We start from the raw sequence: 23051 nt of genomic DNA, 5'->3' as shown, positions 1-23051 counted from the left end.
CGGCGCAGTCAAATAAATATTTGAATTATATTTAAAAAAAAAAAAAACCCAAAGACTGTTCTTCTAACCCAGAGTGAGGACACTTATGAATTTCTGTGCAAGTGTGTATGTGATGGCCAGCGCTGGGGATGCTGAGGGGGCGGAACTGAGTAATGGATTGCAAAGAGGCTCAGTGAGAGAGGAACTAATGGGGTCAGAGGAGAGGGGCTGGTCCTGCTGAGCGCACCCCCCCCCCCGACTGCAGAGATAAGATGGGAAGAGAAGAGACTGGGGTCTGAATGGATCTCTCCTTTTCTCATCTGCCAGAATCTTCAGAGGAGTTCAGGGAAAGAAAACTTTCCTTGGAGGAGGCCCTAGCATTTAGGGAAATGGGGCTGGGGGCCTCCATGAGAGGAAGCTGCCTCTTGTCTCACGAAGGATGCTCCCTCTCCTGGACTTGGCTCGCCTGCTACAATGCCTCTATAGACCCCTTCATGGCTCTAGGTACTGTGTGTCCCACATGGGGTGGGGACTTCCGTGGCAGTTTGAGAAGCTCACTCAGACTTGAGTGGGGAATATGGACTTGGGTGGGCCTGGGCCCCCTCCTTCAACAGGAAGCCCCAGTTTTCTGGTCTAGTCACTTCCCCATCCTCTGCCAACCTCTCAGCACCCATGGGCCTCTGAACTTAGGCAAGAGACCTCCGAGGAGGGATTGCCTCCTCCAGAACTATCTGGGCAAAGGGGCTTCCTCCCTGCTTAGAGTCCTGGCTGACTGCCCCCACCTTCTGGCCCAGGATCACACAGCCTCAAGGAGCAGCTTTGATCCTCCAGAGAGGAGAGCGGGGGAAGCCACATCAGGCTTAGGGTCCTATTGTCTGTGCTGCGTTAGAATTGCATCAACAGCCTGGGACTTGGACAGTCAGGGGAGGGATTCCACACCCCGGGATCTTTTCTGGTGGAGTCGATTTGTGTTCACAAGGCTGTAAAAATATATCTTTTAGGACTGGGGAATTGAGTGGGGAGGAAGCCCGTTCCTGGGAATGAAGTCTACTTCAGGGGTCCCTGTAACCCCAAGCCAGCCCCCCTTACAGGCAGGAGAGAGACTTAGAAACCTTTGGTGGGGCTAAGGGGCTATTGACTGGTGACCTTAGAGTCACTTCAAAGTCCCTTTGGGAAGAGGAAGAGGAAGCTGGTTTCTAAGTAATCCTCTCCCTTCCCGTCAGCGCAGCCCCTACTATGTTTTGGGCCAATGAGCTGGGGGAGGAGAACCAGGCCCCTGTGTGGTGTTCCTTCTGAGGCATGGGGAGGGGGAGGAGGTTAAGAACGGGCGCTTCCTCAAGGATGCGTCTTAATCACGGGTACCCCCGAGACCGCACATTTGCGACGTGGGAAGTAAGGGGGGTGGCTCCTGCTCTATCCATCCTCTCTGATTCCAAGGTTACACAAGGCAGGTTACTTTGTGTTACCAAGGTCACCCAGCCTTATCTCCCAGCCTGGACCCCTGTCCTGCCTGCCGTAAACTTGTCGCCTGTCACTATCTAGTCACCCTGGGCCTAGTTTCCCTGGAGGGGACATGACCCCTCATTACAGCAGGGATCATTAGATCAGGGATGGGCCCTGCTATGTCTCGATGGGGCCCATAAAGCTGCCAGCCCAGGCCCAGCTGTCCCAGCCCTGCTACAGCCTCCTCCCTCTTACTCCACACAGGGTCCCTGAGCTTCCTGTGTTCAAGTCCCTGCTCTTCCTTTGACTCAGGGATGACCTAGGGCAACTTTCTTACTCCTCTCTGATGGCAACTTCCCCATCTATAAAGTGGTGATGATAACCCTGCCCTGCTGACCTCTGCCAATAAACAGTTATTGGGCCAGAGGCTGCCCAGCCCAGACTTTCACAACCAGCCTCCTGGTGCCTTGGGTGTAGCCACTGGGCCACTGCGGAGGCAGAAATGAATCACAGTTCTCCTCCTCTGAGGATTTTCACGCCATGGCCCTGTCCGGAACAGGAGGGAGGCGCTCGGGGAGCTACAGGGCTTTGAGATCAGACAACCCTGGATCACCTGTGGCTCTACCCACTTGCTTTGTGACATCAGCCAAACCTTGGTTTTCTTCATCTGTGAAATAAAAATCACACCCCTATCTTCCTCATATGTTTCTTTCTATTCTTCTCTTTTTGACGTGGACCATTTTTAAAGTCTTCATTGAATTTATTACAATATTGCTTCTGTTTTATATTTTGTTTTTTTGGCTGCGAGGCACATGGGATCTTAGTTCCCCAACCAGGGATCGAACCCGCACCCCCTGCATTGGAAGGCGAAGTCTTAACCACTGGACCACCAGGGAAGTCCCCCTTGTAGGTTTCTGATTCTCATGATTCATTGTGAGAACTCAAGTGACTAAAGCCTGAGGAGGGCTGACCAGGGGCCTGGGCACATGAGCACACTTCATCATGACCTCTATCTAAGTAGACGTCCTTTCACCTGATTGAACATGACCCTAGGCAGGCATGGATGTGACATTGAGTGGAAGCGGTCACTGAGCTAGGCCCAGGGAGGGGCCCTGGCACATCCAGGCTCCTCTTGGTCTCCCAAGACCTAGGGAGGGGTGAGGAAGGCTGAGGGACAAGGAGGGAAACCCCAACTGCAGGGACCCAAAAAGCTGAGATTCGGATTCAGCCTCTCCTGGGACTCTGATGGGCTTGGGGTGGAGACACAGGGGAGCAAGATGCTGCATTCCTGGTGTTCATAGGTCAGAGGAAGGCCTAGGACATATCCCTTAACAGGAGACTACCAGGTCTGTGATCAGGGGGTGAGGTGGGCAGATGGAGAGAAGGCAGAAGCTTAGAATAGGTTTTGGAGCAACACTGCCCTGGATTCACATCCCCACCTCACACTCACCCTTCCCTCCTTCAAGCTCAGTGTCCTGATCAGGAAAATGGGGATGAAGACAGCGCCTCCCTCACATGTATGGTTAGGATTCAGCTAGATAATGCTGGGTAAAGGGCCTGGTAAAGGGCCTGGTAAAAGGAGGTCCAGGCACTTAGCAAGTGCTCAATAAACCTCAGCTGTTAAGTATAACTGTTACGGGTAGGAATAGCAGATGCCCATGATGTTACAGGAGCCCAGAGGACTGGCACCTGGCCCAGCCAGTGGGTGGGGAGCTGGGGGCGGGGGGAAGGGGAGGCTTCCTGGAGAAAATGAGTCTCAAGCTGAGTATTGGAAGACACACAGATGTTAACATGAAAAGGGAAGGGAAATCCAGGCAAAGGAAACAGACTGAGAGAAGGCATAGAGGTGGGGTGAGAGGGAGAGTGCTCAGGGATGAGGTACTTGGAGAGGTACTGGCCCCAGAGAGAGCAGACTGGTATGTTGGGATTAGAAAGTTGGACTGACCTTTCCTTTTTTTTTTTTAACAAATTTATTTATTTTTCGCTGCATTGGGTCTTCGTTGCTGCGCGCGGGCTTTCTCTAGTTGTGGTGAGTGGAGGCTACTCTTCGTTGCGGTGCACAGGCTTATTATTTCAGGCTTCTTTTGAGGCTTCTCTTGTTGCAGAGCATGAGCATCTAGGCACACGGGCTTCAGTAGTTGTGGTGCACAGGCTTACTAGTTGTGGCTCACAGGCTAAGAGTGCAGGCTTAGTAGTTGTGGCGCACGGGCTTAGTTGCTCTGCAGCATGTGGGATCTTCCCGGACCAGGGCTCGAACGTGTCCCCTGCATTGGCAGGTGGATTCTTAACCACTGTGCCACCAGGGAAGTCCCCTGATCTTTCCTTTGATAAGGGGTAGATATCAAGATCCTGATTTTTTTTTTTTTTTTTTTTTTTTTGGTGATACGCGGGCCTCTCACTGTTGTGGCCTCTCCCATTGTGGAGCACAGGCTCCGGACGCGCAGACTCAGCGGCCATGGCTCACGGGCCCAGCCGCTCTGCAGCATGTGGGATCTTCCCGGACCGGGGCACGAACCCGTGTCGCCTGCATCGGCAGGTGGACTCTCAACCACTGCGCCACCAGGGAAGCCCAAGATCCTGATTTTATAGGCCAGAAAATATTCTCAGAGTAACTCGGCCATAGAAAGAGACAGGGATCCTCAGCTACCTTGAGTTATGGAAGAGGGAGCTGAGGCTCAGAGAGCGTAGTGACTCATCCATGTTACCCAGCAAGGAAAGAGCAGAGCTGGGATTGGAACCCTAGTCTCCTGCCCCGCCCCCATTCTCTTTCCATGCCATCTCATCCCCCCACCACACACACCTTCCTCCCATTGGAGCCCCCAGCCTCCATCTCCCCTTGCTTTCTGCACCTGCAGAGTCCCCTTCAATTAACAGGGAAACGTTTGCAGAGACTCCAGCTTTCGTGTCCCTGGATATTGAGATTAAACCTACATGCAAAGGGAGCACATGCAGGGGCTTCCCTGGTGGCACAGTGGTTAGGAATCCACCTGCCAATGCAGAGGACACGGGTTCGATCCCTGGTCCTGGAATATCCTATATGCTGCGGAGCAGCTAAGCCCGTGCGCCACAACTACTGAGCCTGCGCTCTAGAGCCTGTGCTCTGCAGCAAGAGTAGCCACCGCAATGAGAAGCCTGTGCACTGCAATGTAGAGTAACCCCTGCTTGCCGCAACTAGAGAAAGGCAGTGCACAGCAACGAAGACCCAACGCAGCCAAAAATAAATAAATAAATTTAAAAAAAAAACGGGGGGAGCACGTGCAAAGTGGGCTCCACCATTCCGGAACCTGGATCTCTGCCATAATCTAGCAGAGACAAGAAAGCACCTCTCCAGCCAGCATCTGTGGAAGCTGCAGTCCCTCTTCCCTGGTCATCACACCCACCCTATTTCTCTGGCCTGTAGAGAAAACCCCGGGGGAGCAGGAAGGGGGGAACAGAGAGGAGCTATCGTGGGGGCAGGATTGGGGCCTCCTTAGTAGAGAGGTTTGTGGAAACTTCTACCCCTGAAAATTTTGAAATAATAGTAGCAGCAAGAAGCATGGAATAATCCAGCAATGGAGATGCCATATGTCTGTTCCCGCCCCGTAGAGAGTTCAGGAAAACTCCCCCACGGCTGTCCCTCCCCTCTCAGCCACAGGAGCCGGATCACACCAGCAGGAGGCCGGGGTCAGAGCTGCTTTGGGTTTTCCAATGTAGTATTTATATATATTCTGGTTTGTGGTGGAAGGAGCTCTAAAGAGGGTGATGAGGGTGGAACCAGGTGGGGAGAAAAGGTAAGAGCCACATAGGCTGCCTTGGGGGGCGGGGGGGGGGGAAGCGAAAATTCCCTCCTCAGTTAAATGGTATGGGAACACGGAGAGAACAGGCTCTTTTAAGGGTTTGTGTGTCTGTTAACTTCTTTTTCTCTGGTTATCCAGATAATACCTATTCATTGTAGAATATTTGGAAAGAAGCAGGGGGAAAAATTGCAGATAACCTTATCTCCCAGAGGTAACCATTTTACAGTTTGACATATTTTTTTAAAAATTTATTTATTTTGTTTATTTATTTTTGGCTGCATTGGGTCTCCGTTGCTGTGCACGGGCTTTCTCTAGTTTCGACGAGCAGGAGCTACTCTTCATTGCGGTGCACAGGCTTCTCACTGTGGAGGCTTCTCTTGTTGAGGAGCACAGGCGCTAGGCACACGGGCTTCAGTAGTTGTGGCACAAGGGCTCAGTAGTTGTGGCTCCCAGGCTCTAGAGCGCAGGCTCAATAGTTGTGGTGCACGGGCTTAGTTGCTCTGCGGCATGTGGGGTCTTCCCCGACCAGGGCTCGAACCTGTGTCCCCTACATTGGCAGGCGGATTCTTAACCACTGCGCCACCAGGGAAGCCCATTTTAATGTATTTTTAAGAAAAAGTATTTTAAAGAAAATAGTTAATCACCCCCACCTTAATCCATCTGTTTCATTTTTCCAACTTCTCTTTCAAACTTAATCTATATGCAAAACACTATTGACATAGTCCTGCTTTTTAACCTTCACCTTCCAGTGTGAACATGAGTCCATGTTACCTCACAGCCTCTGCAACTGTCATTTTGTGGTTCCGCAATGTACACGGCTTGTGCCATCAGCTTACTTTCCATTGTAAATAACACTGAAGAGAATATCTCCTCGCTGGAGAGGCAGGGCCACAGACTGGGGAAGGAAACCAGGGGTCCCAGATCCTTTCCCCAGCTCCTCATTGAGAAAAACTACCTTCAGTTTATGAAAATAGTTTGGAGGTGGGGTGAGGGTCCAAGGGACCCCCAGAGGCCAGTTAAAGAATCTGAGTCAGGGCTTCCCTGTGGCGCAGTGGTTAAGAATCCGCCTGCCAATGCAGGGGACACGGGCTCGAGCCCTGGTCCGGGAAGATCCCACATGCCGCGGAGCAACTAAGCCCGGGTGCCACAAGTACAGAGCCTGTGTTCTAGAGCCCACGCTCTAGAGCCCACGAGCCATAACTACTGAACCCGCGTGCCACAACTACTGAAGCCCGCGCGCCTAGAGCCCGTGCTCTGCAATAAGAGAAGCCACTGCCTACACACCTCAACGAAGAGTAGCCCCCGCTCTCTGCAACTAGAGAAAGCCCGCGCGCAGCAATGAAGACCCAGCGCAGCCCAAAATAAATATATTTAAAAAAAAAAAAAGAATCTGAGTCAGGAGTTCTAACTCTTTGATCTCTGAAGTACCTGTAAGATAGGGAATATGGGGGGAGGCACGGTTCAGGGGGTAAGGAGTGTGTTTCTGTGTAGGTTTGCGGGGTAGAGACGGTGTGAGAAAAAGTGTGTGCCTGCGGGCGCCTCCTCTTACGGGTGTGTTTGCACAGCAGCGCCCTCTGCTGTCCCTGCTCCCCCAACAGTCCTGTACCGTTTACAGTTTGAAAGTCCTTCCCCCTAACTTTAGTCTGTCTTTCCCCATATTTCTTTTCAGTTGTGCGGAGCACAATAAAATCGCATTCAAAGAGTTGAAAAACAATTCTTTAGGTCCACCCTATACCCATTGCCCAGACCTTTAGCTCTGATAAAAAAAACAAATTCACCTGAGTAAATTTTAAAGATCTTATTGGCTTTATTCAATGATTCATGAATTGGGCAGCATCCAACCTAGCAGATGGAAAGGAGCTCCGAGGAGCTGTACAAAATGAAAGACTTGTATAGGCAGAGGGAGCGGGAACAAGGAAGTTACACTAGACAGAAAAGCAGATTGGCTGTGGCAAGGGCACTTTCCTTTAGAGAACGGTAGGGGTCGTTCAGAATGAGGCAGATTACTTAACTAGTGCTGGTTAGGCAATTCCTGACTGACTTTAAGATTCCGTTTTGGGGAGAGATGAATCTAAGTTAAGTCTCAGTTGGGCGATGTGGGGTTAAGCATAAGTGACTCCATTTGTCTTGTTTTTAACAGTCCCCTTCAGGAGACTTCCAGGACACTACTGTCATGTGCAACCTCATTTAATCTGAACTACTCTTAGGTGTCATAGGGAAACTGAGACAAGAAATTGAGAATGTGTCAGCAAGTCCCCTAAAGACCCCATCCTAACCACTTCCTTCAGGAAGTGACTCCCTGGCCCTGGCTCACCCATGCCCTGGGAACAGATGAGGGTGTCAGAGCTACAGATAGAAGCTGAGATTGAGCAAAGCTGCATAGATAGCTCACCTCCCCACCTCTGATAACAGCTCCCCATGGATGCCTGTGGGATGGGTAGATCAATCTGCCCTGACTCTTCTCTTATTGTGGCAACAGAGGACGGGGGTGGCCGTGGTTCTGCTGTAGTAAGTAACCCCAAAGTTAACCTTGAAGGGTAAAGTTTATTTAATGAATCCCATGTAGGATGGGTAGGGGCAGGGCCGCCTTCAAGGGCATGGGACTTGTATAGTTGCACAGGGGCAGCACTTGGTTTAATGTTCTGCTGTCGCCGTCTTGAAATTCTTAATTTTTCAACAAGAGGCTCTGCATTTTCATTTTGTAGCAGATCAGAGTTGGGGCGGTGACGTGCAAGTCTTCTCACTGGATTTCGACACTCCCAGAGCTGTCCGGGAAGCAGCTGCGCAATGGCGCCTCGGAGAACCTGTGGACCAGCGGCCGCTTGTGGAGTCCTCGGCTGGCTTCGGTTCTGCTTTCTCGCAGTAAACGTTCCACACTCGCTTGCCGGAAACCCACGGCGCCGCGCTGCTGCCGCCCCTGCCCTCGAAGCCGGCGGTTCTACGTGCCGGTTCCCGCCTAGGCCTCCGGAGCGCTGCCGGCTCCGTGCAGAGCTGCGTGACTCTGGGGCGCGCGCCACTCCCAGCCCGAGCGCCGGCAACCCGGGTCAGCCTCCGCTGGGAGGTAGTGCCGGGCGCTTTCCGCAGGCTCGGCTCCCCTGGAACGTGCTGGACAGCACCCGCAGGCCCTGCGCTGCAGACTTCTGCCTCCACTATCTGGTTTCACACCGTGCCCTGGGCTGAAGATCAGAAGGTGTAAGAAGGCCCCGAGCTGCGTGCGGTCCTGGAAGACCGTGCAGGGGCACAGCGGAAACGCAGGTGCGGCAGGGCCCTCCCAGGGCTCGCTGGAGTGCACGAGCCCGGCGTGCTGGCTCTTCATTGAACCGTCTGAGCCCTCATTTCTGAACTAGCCCCAGCTTCTTTGGGCTTCCCAGAATTACCACCATTGCGACCTACACCCTCAAGGGCAAAAAGTCTGGACCGGGAGATACGGTACTCTACATTGGGAACAGCTGGCACCTTCCTCCTTGCCCAGTCTTTGGGAGGCACGGAATGGGGACGCCCACACGAGCTGGGGGTCACCCAGAGTCGAAGGAGGGCATATTCACTGTGTGAAAGGTACCTGCGAGGAATTCTAGGGATTTTTCTCTCCTGCCTTGCAGGTAGCAGAGTCTGCACAGCTTGGATGCTTGTAAGGGGGCTGAGTCCGTGAAAACTGAGGGAGCCTTCCCAGTCTCACCAAACAATTCACAAGACAGGTTTGGAGTGGGCAGGGACTATGTCCATAATGTGTGAGTTCCTACCAGCCCCAGGACGGAGTATGAGATTCGAGTTTTGCCCACCTCTCCCGCGGTCCCTGGGTCTGGTCAGGTCATGGACATTCTCTCAGGCAAGCTCGGAGCTCCTGCGTGCCTCCAGTTCAAACCGGTGATGGTCTGAATTGTTGAGGCAGACGATGACCCATGCGGGTTATTGGACCAGTGTGAACATGCCCTGGAGTTCGGGTCGGATCCTGAACGGGGGACGCGTCTTCTCCTAGGGGGCGGAGGCCTTGGGGAACTTCAGCACCATGGGATGGACAGCACCCTGGAGGGGCAGGCCTAAGCCCAGTAGGGGCTGTGAGCGCCCAACTCCCCCATCGCGAGCTTTAGGGTGGGAAGCCAGGCGGAGGGACGGTCCGGACGGAGCCGAGCTCCTGGACCCGGGCCTCAAGCCCCAGAGGCTGTGTGGGGCTTGGGGCCAGTGCTCAGAGGATAGGGCCCGAGTTTGAGGTCCCTGCTGAGGGGGAAGGAGACGGGGAGGGAGCCAGAGCCGAGCTAGCCTGGGAAAGCTGGTGTTCCAGAACCGCGGAGCCGACGGCTGAAGGCGAGTCCTGGTCAACCCTCCTTGAGCCTCCATCTGGTTCGCTTGGAATTCCAGTGTAGACGCTGACTCTGGTGTTCTCTGCGACAGATGTCTGGCATTCGCAGGCCCAGGTATGCAGCCTCCACTACCCGCCCCCGATTAGAAAGAAAGATAAGGGCATCTCTTGAAGGGAAATGGAGATGTGGAAGGGCTGTTCCAGGGGAGGGAGGCAAGGCACTCGGCAGAGCTGACCTGGTGACCGCGAGGAAAGTTACAGACTTCGAGGAACCGTATAAATGTTCCTTCATAGTGTTCAGATTACACACCTCACGGGAGCAGAGCCGCCTCCCTGAAGCCGAACCGTCCCCAGCGCCTCCGGGGGCCGGTCGTAGGGCGTCCCTGTCGGACTGCAGCCCCCGGACTGAGCGGACAAAGGCGGAGGGGAGGCGCTTGGGATGGGCGGCAACTTGTGGCTCTGGGAGGGCTAGCGTGCAGGTGGTGCGGGAACCCTGACAGGTGCCCCCCTCCCCATCCCAGGGCCAGGATGAAACCCAGGGCTCCCACTAAACATGACTCCATCTAGGCACAATGCCCCATCCCCTGAACTTGCATTTAAGGCACCTGTCACACCCCACTAATTCATCTCTGGCCACATCCACTCCACAGGCAGTCCCAGGGTTCCACCTCCTCGCTGTTTTGGCCTCCTCGAATTTCTGATTCCACCCACCCGGAACACCCTTCCTAGTCAGGCTTGAAGATCCCCTTTCTCCTGAAATGTCCTAGTTCCAACACCTCCAGCTGGGCAGCATGTGCCGGGTCCTCTCCTCTGCCCAGGCTCCCTGGTCTTGTGGCAAATGTCACTCTGCGGGTCTCTCCTCTCTACCTTGGTCTGTCTCTCTCAACCCCAAGGCCCTGAGTTTTCTCAGGTCAGGAACCGGCTTGGCTTCTCCTACAGTAGTACTACACAGTAGGAGCTCCACAAATATTTGTCAGTGAAGGAGGCTTGTCTTGCTTTACTCAGCGTGGGTAGCATGGACTGAGGAAAGGCGGGCTCCTGAGGGCCAGTGGCTCAGGATCGCCCCGGGGAGAGTCTCGGTGAAATGACTGCCCCCCGATCCAGCCACTGGTCCCAATCTCGGTTTATCCAGTTGTAGGATGTATTGGCAGTGTTATGAAAATGACATGACGGGGGAGAACCTTAGGGTCTCGGGCGTTCTGAATTTATTTTACAGGTAGGGCTACAGGCCCAGAGACGGGGCTGTAATTTGTCCCAGGTCACATAGCAAGGTAAGGGAGGGCCAATGTCAGAGGTTTTTTAAAGATGAACAGATGGGGAAAAGCAATTTCCAGCCCCAGAAAACTGAACTGGGGAAAACCTGGCTGCAGTGTGTGTTACTGCTCAAAAAGCTTCAGCTTTCCAACCCTGGCCTGGCAGGATGGCTCCTGCAAAGAAGGGTGGGAGAAGAAGGGCTGGTCCGCCATCAACTAGGTGGTGACCAGAGAATACACTATCAACATTCACAAGCACATCCATGGAGCGGGTTTCAAGAAGTGTGCCCCTCAGGCACTCAAAGAAATCCGGACATTTGCCATGAAGGAGATGGGGACTCCAGATGTACGCACTGACACTAGGCTCAACAAAGCTGTCTGCGCCCAAGGAATAAGGAAGGCCCCATGCCATCTCTGTGTGTGGTTGTCCAGAAAACATAATGAAGATGAAGATTCACCAAACCAGCTCTATACGTTGGTTACCTATGTACCTGTTCCCACGTTCAAAATCTACAGTTAATGTGGATGAGAACTAACTGTGCTTGTTCAATAAAGTTATAGACACCCGCCCCCCCACCCAAAAAAAAAGCTTCAGATGTCCCTGGCCAGGGTGAGACCACTGACATCATCCAGAAACACACAGGCGCTGATCCCGGGTTTGCTGGGCCAGGATAAACGAGGGACTGTAGAGACCGTTTTTGTCCCACTCATACATTTTATAAGACCCAGAGAGAATAGATCAGCGGCCCCAAGCCACACCGCGAGGTAGGGAGAGGGCCTGGGATAGTGTTCTTCTCGGATCTGAACTGTTCATGGACAATTTCCTTCCACGCGAAGGAACCTCGACCTCCCAGACACGCATGAGGCAACCATCTAGCAAGGTCCTCCAACTTAGCAAGGTCTCTGCCTCGGGCCAGGGACCTGCCACCGATCGAGTGCACGACGCTCTACTTCTAGTAAAAAGCAGGAGTAATCGATTGGTTTCCCTGCCCGGCGTCGCCGAGCACTGATTGGCTCCGGTTTGGAACTGGGAGCAAGGCGGGGGCGGAGGGGTGGGAGGGGCTTGACGCCGAGCCTGAAGCTTCTGGAGCAGTAGGAGAGCAGTCCTGTGCAACAGGTACTCGGATCCCAAAAGCGCCGTCCCGTCGCCAGGTGCTCAGTGAGTGCAGGAGGCCGGGCAGGGGCCGGGGGTCCCATTCCTCCTCACCGCCATGGGGTCTAAGTCCCATTTAGTCCTTTTAAATCGCCCTCAATCTGGCGCCTCCTTGCCGCGCTCAGAGGCCCTTCCGAGGCTCGCAGACTCTATTGGCTCCTTCGTTAAAACTCACCCGTCTTATAACGAATCCTTCAGTCTCGATTTTAAAGTAGTTGTTTTCGAAAGAAGTTATTTGCAAGCGGCCCTCCCGTGCTGAAAGCAGGGCTGGGGATCTAAGTTCGCGAACCCCTCTCTACCCCCCTGGCCTCCGGGGTTCTGCCTTCAAGCACATTCCCGTTCTTTCTTGGTTGCCCGTAATACACAAAACAGTGGTCTTGGAACATTTACTCACCTGGTCACCATTTCCTCAGCTGGGAAGGGAGACAAGTTAGAGTAATAAGATTTGGAATAACAGCGACAACAAAAATCACAACAGCCAAAAATGTTACTAAATGCAATGCCATCTGAGAGAACAAGCTGTCAACAAAATACACTCAATTCTCTGGAAGCGGGGGAGCGCGGAGAGGGGGAAGGAAGGTGACTCTGGAAAATTCCTAGCTGTACTGTTACAAATAATCCAAACCTAGATCCAAGAAGTGCAGGCCCAGCCGGTTTAGGGACAGCCGTTTTCCCAGCTTCCCCTGGGGATTCCTGGGCTTTGCTGCCTGCCCTTTACAGTGGAGTCACAATCACACACAAGCTGCCTGAGGCAGTGCTCTGATGGATGTGACCCCAGCTCAGCTGTGTCCTACCATATGGATAGTGTAATCACTGAGGCTGCCCCAGGGAAGCTGGAAGCAGGCCAGAAGCATCAGGTTCCTCTGAAGGCCCCTCATATTCATGGAGGTGTGGTCCAGGGCCAGCCCCAGAGGCCAGAGGCAGATTATTGCCCCCAGGAGCCTGGTCTGCACTGGGGGCAGTGGCAAGGACCTCACGGAACAGAGGTCCTGGAAGAAGGGATTCTCCTTCACTCCTTCAGTCCTTTGACCTTAAAAAAATTCTCTATACTCCAATAATTTTTGGTTTTGTTTTGCGGTACGCGGGCCTCTCACTGTTGTGGCCTCTCCCGTTGCGGAGCACAGGCTCCGGACGCGCAGGCTCAGCGGCCATGGCTCACAGGCCCAGCCGCTCCGCGGCATGTGGGATCCTCCCGGACCGGGGCACGAACCCGTGTCCCCTGCATCGGCAGGCGGACTCTCAACCACTGCGCCACCAGGGAAGCCCTCCAATAAAAATTTTTAAAAATCCTCTATAATTTTAGATTTTCCAGCCCTCTAAATAGAAACTTGGAAGCAAAACTCTGTTTTAACATTTTCCAGCACCTGACTGCAAACAGCTGGAGTCCTTTAACTGGACTGACTCAGTGTGACTGCACTGGCTTTATACTACCAGTGTCACTTTTTCACTCTTACAACCTTGCAGTGTGGGTGGAATCACCCCATTTTATACATGAGGAATGCAAGCCTCAGAGAGGTTCAGCTGAGAAGCCACTCAGCTAGCAGTGGCAGAGCCAGTATTCTGACTCAGGTCTGTCTGATGTCAAAGTCTCTCCGTTGCCCCCCATCCCTTCCCAGGCCAGACAGTTAGATGCTCACTTTCCGCGTCGAGCCTCTGGTGTGTTTTCAAGTTAACCAGGAACCAGTGGCTAATAATTTCCTCCTGAAACTGAAAAGGTGGAATAATGAAAGTATCATTAGAGCAATCACTGTTGCTGCATTGATGCTGCAGCTTTGCTTAAAAGTTTGAAATGTGGGAGTTCCCTGGCAGTCCAGTGGTTAGGACTCGGCGCTCTCATTGCCGAGGGTATGGGTTCAATCCCTGGTCGAGGAACTAAGATCCCACAAGCCATGTGGCACGGTGAAAGTTTGAAATGTATTTTACTTTTTTATGAGAGCTGTATCATGCTTCTTCATAAAGGTTAAGTTCTACACTCAGCACAAATAAAAAAGTTATTTAAAAAAATCCCTCAAACTGCCCTCAAGCTTGGAGAAATACCTACACTTTGAAGAGGCAGATGGGAGCTGAGACTTGCTGAAGGGCTGAGGGCCCAGCAGAATCATGCCTCCCGCCTCAGGCTCAGTCCTGGAGAGGAAAGGAGTGAACTACCTGCACCTTTTGAAATGCTTTTTTCCTCGTTTATTTTATTTTTAAAAAATTTATTTATTTGTGGCTGCTTTGGTCTTTGTTGCTGCACGCAGGCTTTCTCTAGTTGCGGCGAGCGGGGGCTACTCTTCGTTGTGGTGCGCGGGCTTCTCATTGCAGTGGCTTCTCTTGTTGTGGAGCACGGACTCTAGGTGCGCGGACTTCAGTAGTTGCAGCACACAGGCTCAGTAGTTGTGGCTCGCGGGCTCTAGAGCACAGGCTCAGTAGTTGGCGCACAGGCTTGGTTGCTCCACAGTGTGTGTGGGATCTTCCCGGACCAGGGATCGAACCTGTGTCCCCTGCATTGGCAGGCGGATTCTTAACCACTGCGCCACCAGGGAAGTCCGGAATTAGTTCATTCTTAGAAGTAGAATTACTGGGGTCCAAGTTATGAAGATTAAGCTTCTTGGTGCATACTGCCACAGAAGTAATAGGAGAGATTATGCCCAATATATATACACACCCCAGTCAAGTTGACATATAAAATTAGGCATTGCAGGGGTGAATAACTGATACATGCTACAACATGTATGAAACTTGAAAACATTATGCTAATTGAAAGAAGACAGTCACAAAGGACCACATATTGTATGTTTCCATTTATATGAAATGTCCAGAATAGGCAAATCTATATAGATAGAAAGTCTCTGTAGTGGTTGCCTAGGGCAAGGAGGATGGATGGATTTGGAGGTGAGGACTGAGGGGTGTAGGGTTTCTTTCTGGGGCAATGGGAATGTTCTAAATTTACCATGGTGGCGGTTGCACAGCTCTGTGAGTATAATTAAAGGCATTGAATAGTACACTTTAAATGGATGAATTGTATGTTATGTGAATTATATCTCCATAAGGCTGCTAAAAATATAGCAGTCATTCATTTTAGCCAAAAGAGGGGTATGTTTGATATTTTATGGGTGGCAGCACAGTGACCTTATTTTTGTCCGTGCTTAGACAAAATTATGAAGGAGCCTTATTTTGTCTCATTTTATCATGGTCTCAGAATAGCCTTGACTGAGGTTGGTATTCTGTGATTGTTTATGTCTGACAGAAAGAGGAAATGACCTGGCTCTGAGTGTCTGAGGTCTAACTGTGAACGTCCGATCAGTTCTGGATGTCAGGGGCTGCTTTTTCTTTTCCTCAGCAGACACTGGGAACCTCAGCTGGTCCCCCAGGGGCCCACAGGAATGTGAATAAACATACTTGGAAGGTCCACAGAAGCTCTGGTCCCAGCCTCCTGCTGGTGTGAGCCTGGGCTCCCGTGCCTGGGATCTGGGAGGTGGGGACACCAGGCCTGAAGAGAACATGTGCCACCTGATTTTTTGTGCTTGTTATGTTTGTTGCTATTTCAAAATATTTAAAGGCAGAAGTTTCCCCCACTGGCTTTGCCGAGGAGGCCCCGCAACATACTCCAGTGACCATGTCCAGCTCCCTCCCTGCTCTGTTTCCTCCCCCAGGACTCCCTCAGTAGCTCAGGGAGGACTTGTAGGGTCGGAGTGAAGGGGATGGGAGAGGGGCTGCAGCTTTTCCAGGCTCGGCAAGAAGGGGACTTTTCCTGTCTCTGCCTGCTCTCCGTTGCAGAGATCCAGACTGAGAGTTCAGGCTATTGACTAAACTTTATTTGTGTTGGGTTTATCTCAAAAGACACCAAGGGGTATCCAGAGTCCCTGCAGACGCTTGCTGGTATCAGCTGCCCATCAGAGGTTGCAGAGGACAGGATCCAGTAGGGGCTGGGTTCCCAGTGAGAAGAAGGCAGCGGAATGGCATGGAAGGAGCACTAGCTGGGGGCAGAAGCCTAGGGTTTGAATTCCAGCCCTGCTCCCTTCCTGCAGGAGACGGAAGGGCTTATTCCTAAGGAGAGCCACTCTTGTCTGGGCTTTCTCTCCTATTAACTCAAAGAGGTGGTTGAGCTCCATTGTTTAGGGTCCAGTGACCCCTAACCTGTTTCCTTCCCTATAAAATCAGTGATCCCAACAGATAAGCTCACCCCTCTGGCTCCGCGGACCTCCTCTCCAGTCTCACCTCTCAATGTTCCAGCCTCTCACCACATGCTCTGTACACCCTACCTCTGTGCCTTCTCTCATTCTGGTCCCTGTGCTTGGATTGCCCTTCTTTCCTCCTTTGGTTAAAGTCTGCTCGTTTCCAAAGACTGAGGTCAGTCGTCACCTCCTCCAGGAAGCCTTCCCCAATCTCCTGCCTACTGGCTGGGTTAGAAGGCTGATTGATACTCTTCTGCTCAATACCTCTGGGCCTAAGGTTCTGCTTTGGAGTGTGTGTTGTTGGCCTTTCCCTGAGCTGTCAGGACCAGGAATACAGGGCCTCATTCCCCTGTGTTTCTTCCCCATGTCCAGTATGGGTCCAGGCAGAAATGAATTTAAATCTTACATTATCTGGGAAGGGGGAGGGATAAATTAGGAACTTGGGGTTAACATTACATGCTATTATATGTAAAATAGATAAACAAGGTCCTACTATATAGCACAGGGAAATATATTCAATATCTTTTTTTTTTTTTTGGCCAAGCTGTGTGGCTTGCGGGATCTTAGTTCCCTAACCAGGGATTGAACCCAGGCCCTGGCAGTGAATGTGCCGAGTCCTAACCAGTGGACTACCAGGAATTCCCTCAAGATCTTGTATAACCCATAATGGAAAAGAATCTGAAAAAGAATATATATATATTATATATATAACTGAATCACTTTGCTATACACCTGAAACACTATAAATCAACCATACTTCAATTTTAAAAAATCTTACATTATTTGGTCTGTATATATCCTCCCCATTGTAACCTTCCTCTCACTGCTTCCCATTCCCATTACTGGGTCTTGGTGGTCCAGGAATACCCTGCCCTGTACCTGGGGCCCCAGGGACAACAGGGTGATTGAGCTCTTGTATTGGGGACCACACAGATCGACTATCCCCTACTGACTCGACCCAAGGGCTCTTTTTCTAGAAATGCTGGGTCCCTGCCCATGAGGGACAGGTTTCTGACTTGAGGTTGTGAGTTAACACCTGGGTTTGGCCCAAGGCATAGTGCAGGAGACAGAGCCTGGCACACCTACGCTGAGGCCCAAGCCTTCAGTGACCTCTCTGTAAAATGGCCTCTGAGCAGGTTAAAAAGCCAGTGCATATAAAGCACTTGGTACCATGCCTGACACGGGCTCAGGGTTACCCCAGAAGTTAACTGGATTACTTGTGGGAAGGGGTTTACTGGGGTAGCCTGCGTGCCCCTCACTGGCATCACTGGCATCTGTTCCCACAGGGGCAGGTGCAGTGTTGAAGACCGGCAGGGGGAGGACAGAGGCTCCTGGGGTGACCACAGGGCCACTGAGTGGCAGCACCACAGTTGGTACAAGAACATATTGTAGATCCTGATGAAGAGTGGCAAACTGGTCAAAGGGAACCACCTGCTGGGGCCACTCATGACTTAGCACGTTTACTTTCATAAGACCTTCTTTGTCCATGAACCTGGGCTGCCAACATCCATGCCTAACAGCGTTGAGCTTTTGTAGTGTGCCAGCCCTGGGCCAGGCACTGGAGGTGGGAGGGTGGGAGAGAGCGATGAACAGTGCATCTTTCACGCTTTCTGGGAGCTCTCAGTCCCCTGGAAGAGACAGTCAAAGAGACAGATGGGGACAGGAGCGTGAGAAGTGCAGTGCTGGGGGTGGTGGGGACAGAGGGGGGTGCCAAGCATGGGAAACAGGAGAGTGCATCTCTTGAGATCTGTGTCAAGCAGTGGAGTGGCCCAGGCCTCCGCTCCTGGACAAAACCTGAACTTCCCCAGAATGCAGAGCACATGGGCTGTGCCGACTGTGATCACCTCCCACGATCCGCTCACCAGACCAGGGCTGGACTTGGCCTGAGGCCCACACAGCTAGTTTCAGTGGCTCTCTGGTGGCTTTAAATTTAATTTATTTGAGGAATTCCCTGACAGTCCAGTGGTTAGGACTCTGCCCTTTCATTGCCAAGGGCACGGGTTCAATCCTTAGTCAGGGAACTAAGATCCCACAAGCCCCGCCTGGCACAGCCAAAAAAAAAAACCAACTTTGTTTGTGTCTAAGTAATACAGGCAGGTGGTTGAAAAGAAAAAGAGTACTGTGAGGCTTATAACAGCGTCCTCCTCCCACATGTTCCAGAGCAGCTCCCTACTTTGAGAGGCAGCTGCTTTCAGATTGTTCTGTGGTTTTTGGAACATGTATGTCCATATCTTTAAATCATATGCTTCTGTTGTTACTCACTGAGTTTAAAATTTTAGATATCTGTTCACTTCCTACTTTGATGAGGATTTAGCCTTTACTTTCTTTCCCTACAGTCTTGATATTATTTTATCACAATTTCTGATTAAGTTAATTTGCAATGTCTTTATTATTATTATTATTTTGGCTGTGCCATGCAGCTTACAGGATCTTAGTTCTCTGACCAGGGATCAAACCTGGGTCCCAGCAGTGAGAGCGCCATGTCCTAACCACTGGACCACCAGGGAATTCCCTTCATTGTTATGATCATGTAAATGTTGTTCACAGCAGAGCCTCATAATGCAATAGAACTGAATTTCCTATGTTGTAAAATGTTTTGTTTTTTTCCTGTAGTTAATAGTTAACTTATTTTTCACTTGCTTAGTTTCTTTTATAGCTCATGTCATATTTAAGAACTCTTTCCCAAACACTTTATCACTCCTTTGTTTTCTTCTAGAATTTTATAGTTTACCTTCTTGCGTTTATTTTTATTTATTCATTTTTTAATATTTATTTATTTATTTTTGGCTGCGCTGGGTCTTAGTTGCGTCACACAGGATCTTTGTTGCGACGTGCAGGATCTTTTAGTTGCGGCATGCGAGCTCATAGTTGTGGCATGCAGCCGCCTTACTTACGGCATGCGGACTTCTTAGTTGCGGCATGTGGACTCTTAGTTGCGGCATGCAGACTCTTAGTTGCGGCATGCATGGGGGATCTAGTTCCCCAACCAGGGATCGAACCCGGGACCCCTGCATTGGGAGTGCAGTCTTACCCACTGGACCACCAGGGAAGTCCCCCTCCTTACATTAGGTCCATGATCCATTTTGAGTTAATTTTTCTATGTAGCGTAAGATTGTAGTTTAATTTTTTTTTTTTTTAGTGCATATGGCAAGCTGTTGAAAAGCTTGTTCTTCCCCCCTATTGAATTGCTTTGGCACATTTGTCAAAAATCAGTTGACTGGGAATTCTCTGGTGGTCCAGTGGTTCGGACTCCATGCTTCCACTGCAGGGGGCATGGGTTCGATCCCTGGTCGAGGAACAAAGATCTGCAAGCCGCACGGTGCGGCCAAAAAAAAAAAAGAAAGAAAAAAAATCAGTTGACCATATGGTATAGGCCTATTTCTGGATTCTCTTTTCTGTTTCTATACACCTATTATTAATTCATTCCCGACCTGACCACAGGAGCCAGCAAACATCCACTGATCATGCTGGCAATCGCGGCACGTCGCTCCAGCTCCCTTTCCCCTACAGGCATCCTGGAGACTCTCAGACCTCATGCTCCTGTTTGGACTGGGAGCTGCCTAGTGCTGCTGCCATGTAACTGTCCCCCAAGAGCATCTCTACGCCTTCATCTGGGATCCCCAGGCCCCTCTCCTATAACAGGTCCTCTTTTTCTGGATCTGGATCCCATGGCTTCCTCTCCTCATTCTTTTTTTTTTTTTTAGATCTTTTGGTCGGACACGGTTATTTCCCAACCAGGGATCGAACCCGTGCCTCCTGCATTGGAACCGCGGAGTCTTAACCACTGGACCACCAGGGAAGTCCCGGCTTCCTCATTCTTAGTTCACTTCTTTCTGCTTGTTGTGGAGCATATTCTCTGGCAGTTTCCTGGTAGAGGCACACGGAAGGTAAATTTTTGAGACCTTGAACATCTAATGATATTTTCTTTCTACCTTCACGTTTGGTTGATATTTGAATGGATAGATAATTCTATGTTGGAGATAATTTTCCCTCTAAAGTTTGAAGTTTTCTTCTGTATTCTTCTAGTGTTCTGTAACAATTCATAGTCCCTAGTGTGTGGCTACTTGTTTTGCAGAAAGTTTTAGGATCTCTTTATCTATAAGTACTGTTAAAATTGTCAGCGCTGTGCCTTGTTGGATATTTCTCATCCACTGTGTGGGTATGTGGTATGAGTCCCTTCAACCTGTCAACTCATGCTCTTCCATTATGGGGATTAAAAAAATAGTTCTAAAAATTTCCTCCCTACCATTTTCTCTTTCTAGAACTCCTACTAATATGAAGTTTAATCATCTTAGTTTCTTATCTGTTTTTAAAAAATCCATTCTGTAACTCTCTGGGAAATTTTTCTTAACCTTAGCCTCCGATTCTGCCTGTTTTGAGGGGATGAGAGTATACAGAATTGGGGACGGGGGCAGAAGAGGGGATGGGGACCACCCTGGAGATGTGTATGTGGCGTTGTTACTGCTCTGTACACTGCCCAGTGTGATGTTCCCAACCTCGTCCCCGGTAATCCAGGCTGTGGAATTCTAGTTCACATGGATGCCCAGTCATTCAATTTGGCAGGATCCCTGCCACACTGGCCTTTAGAGAAACTTTCTTGGTGGTCCCCTGCAGTGGCCCCTCTGCTGTCCTCACTCTGCCAGGCTTGCTGGATGTGTTTGGACTCACATTCTTCCCCAACAAGAGCCTGGCCCAGCTGTGGCTCTCCTACTGCAATAAGAAGCCTAGGCAGCACTTCTGGCTCACCACCTGAGGGCCCAGCACGTGCGGAAGGTGTCAGCACTTGCACCAGGCCCCCTACGCTTCTCCCAGAGTTTGCCCGGCAGCCCCCTTCCTTCTTTGGATGCTGTCCATGTCCTTGCCATGGCTGTGGGGCCAGCCAAGGTCAGGCATGTTGACCCTCAGGCCACAGGAGCCCTCCTTACGTCCTCCTAGGATTCTGTTGTTGAGAGTCTGGAGTGGCTGTTTGTTACTTACCGTGGTAACCAGGGCTGTTTGGCTTTGAAGGAGGGGACCGCCATTAGCATCGGCTCCTTGACGGATGAAGTGGAGAGCACGTGACAGGAAGGAGGGTGTTGCAATAAGCTGAACATCGGATAGTTGGGGGAATTACCTAGGAGACCAGGGTTAGGACTCGGAACTTACACTGCTATGGCTCCAGGTTCAATCCCTGATCTGAGAGCTAGATCCAAAAAAAAAAAAAAGTTGGACTTTCTCTGGGGCTTTGGTGACTGTCCCATGCCTTCTCTGCCCCTGTTTTCCCATCTGCCTAATGGGTTTGCTAATATCCACTTTGCTCTCCTGGGGTCACTGTGATGCCCAGGGCAACGTTAGTTATTAATCCATTGCCATGGGGGCTACAGTATGGGGCCCATGTGTTGGGGGATAGGGTTAGACCTTCTCATTCTGTGGTTGACTGTCCACTGCTGTCCCACACAGGTATGTCCCTTCAAGGGGCTAAGTGGCACTGGCCATCTTCAGGCACTCATCCAGGGTGCACCAGCAGGCACCCTGAATAAGGAGAGGGGTCAAGCAACTTGATTCACCATGCAGCACAATTTTAAGAATCCTCATTCTGGGATGATTCAGCAATCCTGAGGCTGCCGCCTGCTCTTCCTCATGGTGTGAACTCAACCCTGCCACCGTGCATTGTCCCCTGGGGCTCTTTGAGCCACATCCAGCCAGAATGCACTATATACCCCGGAGAACCTTAAACTGGAGTTGCCTGGCGGTCATGGGCACTGAACTTGGGTACTTTCACGCATCTGAGGAGACCAGGACATGACATTTACTTTTGCCAAATGCGTGCTGGCCACAGAGTCAGCTCCTCGGGAGCAGCCTCTTAAAACTCTCTTGCCTAGACTCGCACTTCTCTCTCCAAGCCTGAACGGAGGCTCGGCTGATGCTAAGGAGGTACGACTGGGTCCTGGGCTGCCACGATAGCTCTGTGGGCTCCAGTGTGGGTTTGGTCCTGGACACCAGTGGCTACTCCTTCTGGCATCTTACCAGCCCTCTTTTCTGGTCTGATTTCTGCCCTGTACCCAGCTTCTTCATGCTGCCCAGTATCACTGCCATCACAATTATGCTCAAGTCACTGGGCAACCGTGTCATTTACTCCTTCGAGGGCAAGATTCTAGACTCCAAGTTGCAGAGCCCTTCATGGGGACACCTGATCTCCCCTGCCTGCCTGGACGTTGGGTTGGGGGGAAGGGTTGTGAACATCCACGGAAGTTGAGCTCAAGTCACTGGGCAACCGTGTCATTTACTCCTTCGAGGGCAAGATTCTAGACTCCAAGTTGCAGAGCCCTTCATGGGGACACCTGATCTCCCCTGCCTGCCTGGACGTTGGGTTGGGGGGAAGGGTTGTGAACATCCACGGAAGTTGAGGGTCATCCAGAATGGAGGGAGAGGCATCTTCACTACAGGGAATGTGTATGGGAGGAATTCCTGGGATGGTCTCACCCCACCCCCTTCAGGTAGCAGGGCCTGCTGGGTTTGGATGCAAGTGGGAAGAATTGAGCTCCTGGAAGGTAAATGGACCCTCCTCTGGGCCCAGTCTCCCCATATGACTCATAGGATAAGTCAGGAGGGGTCAGTGGAGATGCCCATAGTTCTACTGGTTTCAGGATGGAGCCCAGGAATTGACTACTGTCCACTCTCCCTGGGCCTCCTCATGAAAGCTCGGGCCCCTGAGGCGATTCCAGTTTAAGCCCGCTAGGCAGACAAGGCTCCTTGTGGATTATTAGGCCAGTATGGACGAGGCCTGGAGCCTGCCAGGTTGGGAATGATCTCTGTTCTCAGTTGTCAGGGCCCGGGACGCTTCAGCACCGTGGGCTGGACAGCGCCTTCGGAGCAAGCGAGCGGCGCCCTATGCGAATGACTGTCCACTCTGTCAGAACTTCTCACCGAGGGGACACGGCGGAGTTTCTGGGGCGGGCCCCGAGGGGGGAGGGGGAGGGAGGGGACAAGGCATCCTCGACCGCGCGCGGGCCC

The 23051-nt window shown here is 51.5% G+C and overlaps 1 pseudogene; it reads left to right on the top strand.

Moving 5' to 3' along the window:
• Window positions 1–8759: 8759 nt before the first annotated feature.
• LOC132594170 (large ribosomal subunit protein eL31-like) lies at window positions 8760–11413 on the top strand (annotated as a pseudogene).
• Window positions 11414–23051: the final 11638 nt, after the last annotated feature.

This window comes from Globicephala melas, chromosome 20 (assembly GCF_963455315.2).
Source record: "Globicephala melas chromosome 20, mGloMel1.2, whole genome shotgun sequence".
In the NCBI taxonomy this organism is placed as follows: Eukaryota; Metazoa; Chordata; class Mammalia; order Artiodactyla; family Delphinidae; genus Globicephala; species Globicephala melas.
This window is presented reverse-complemented; position numbering and strand designations above follow the sequence as displayed.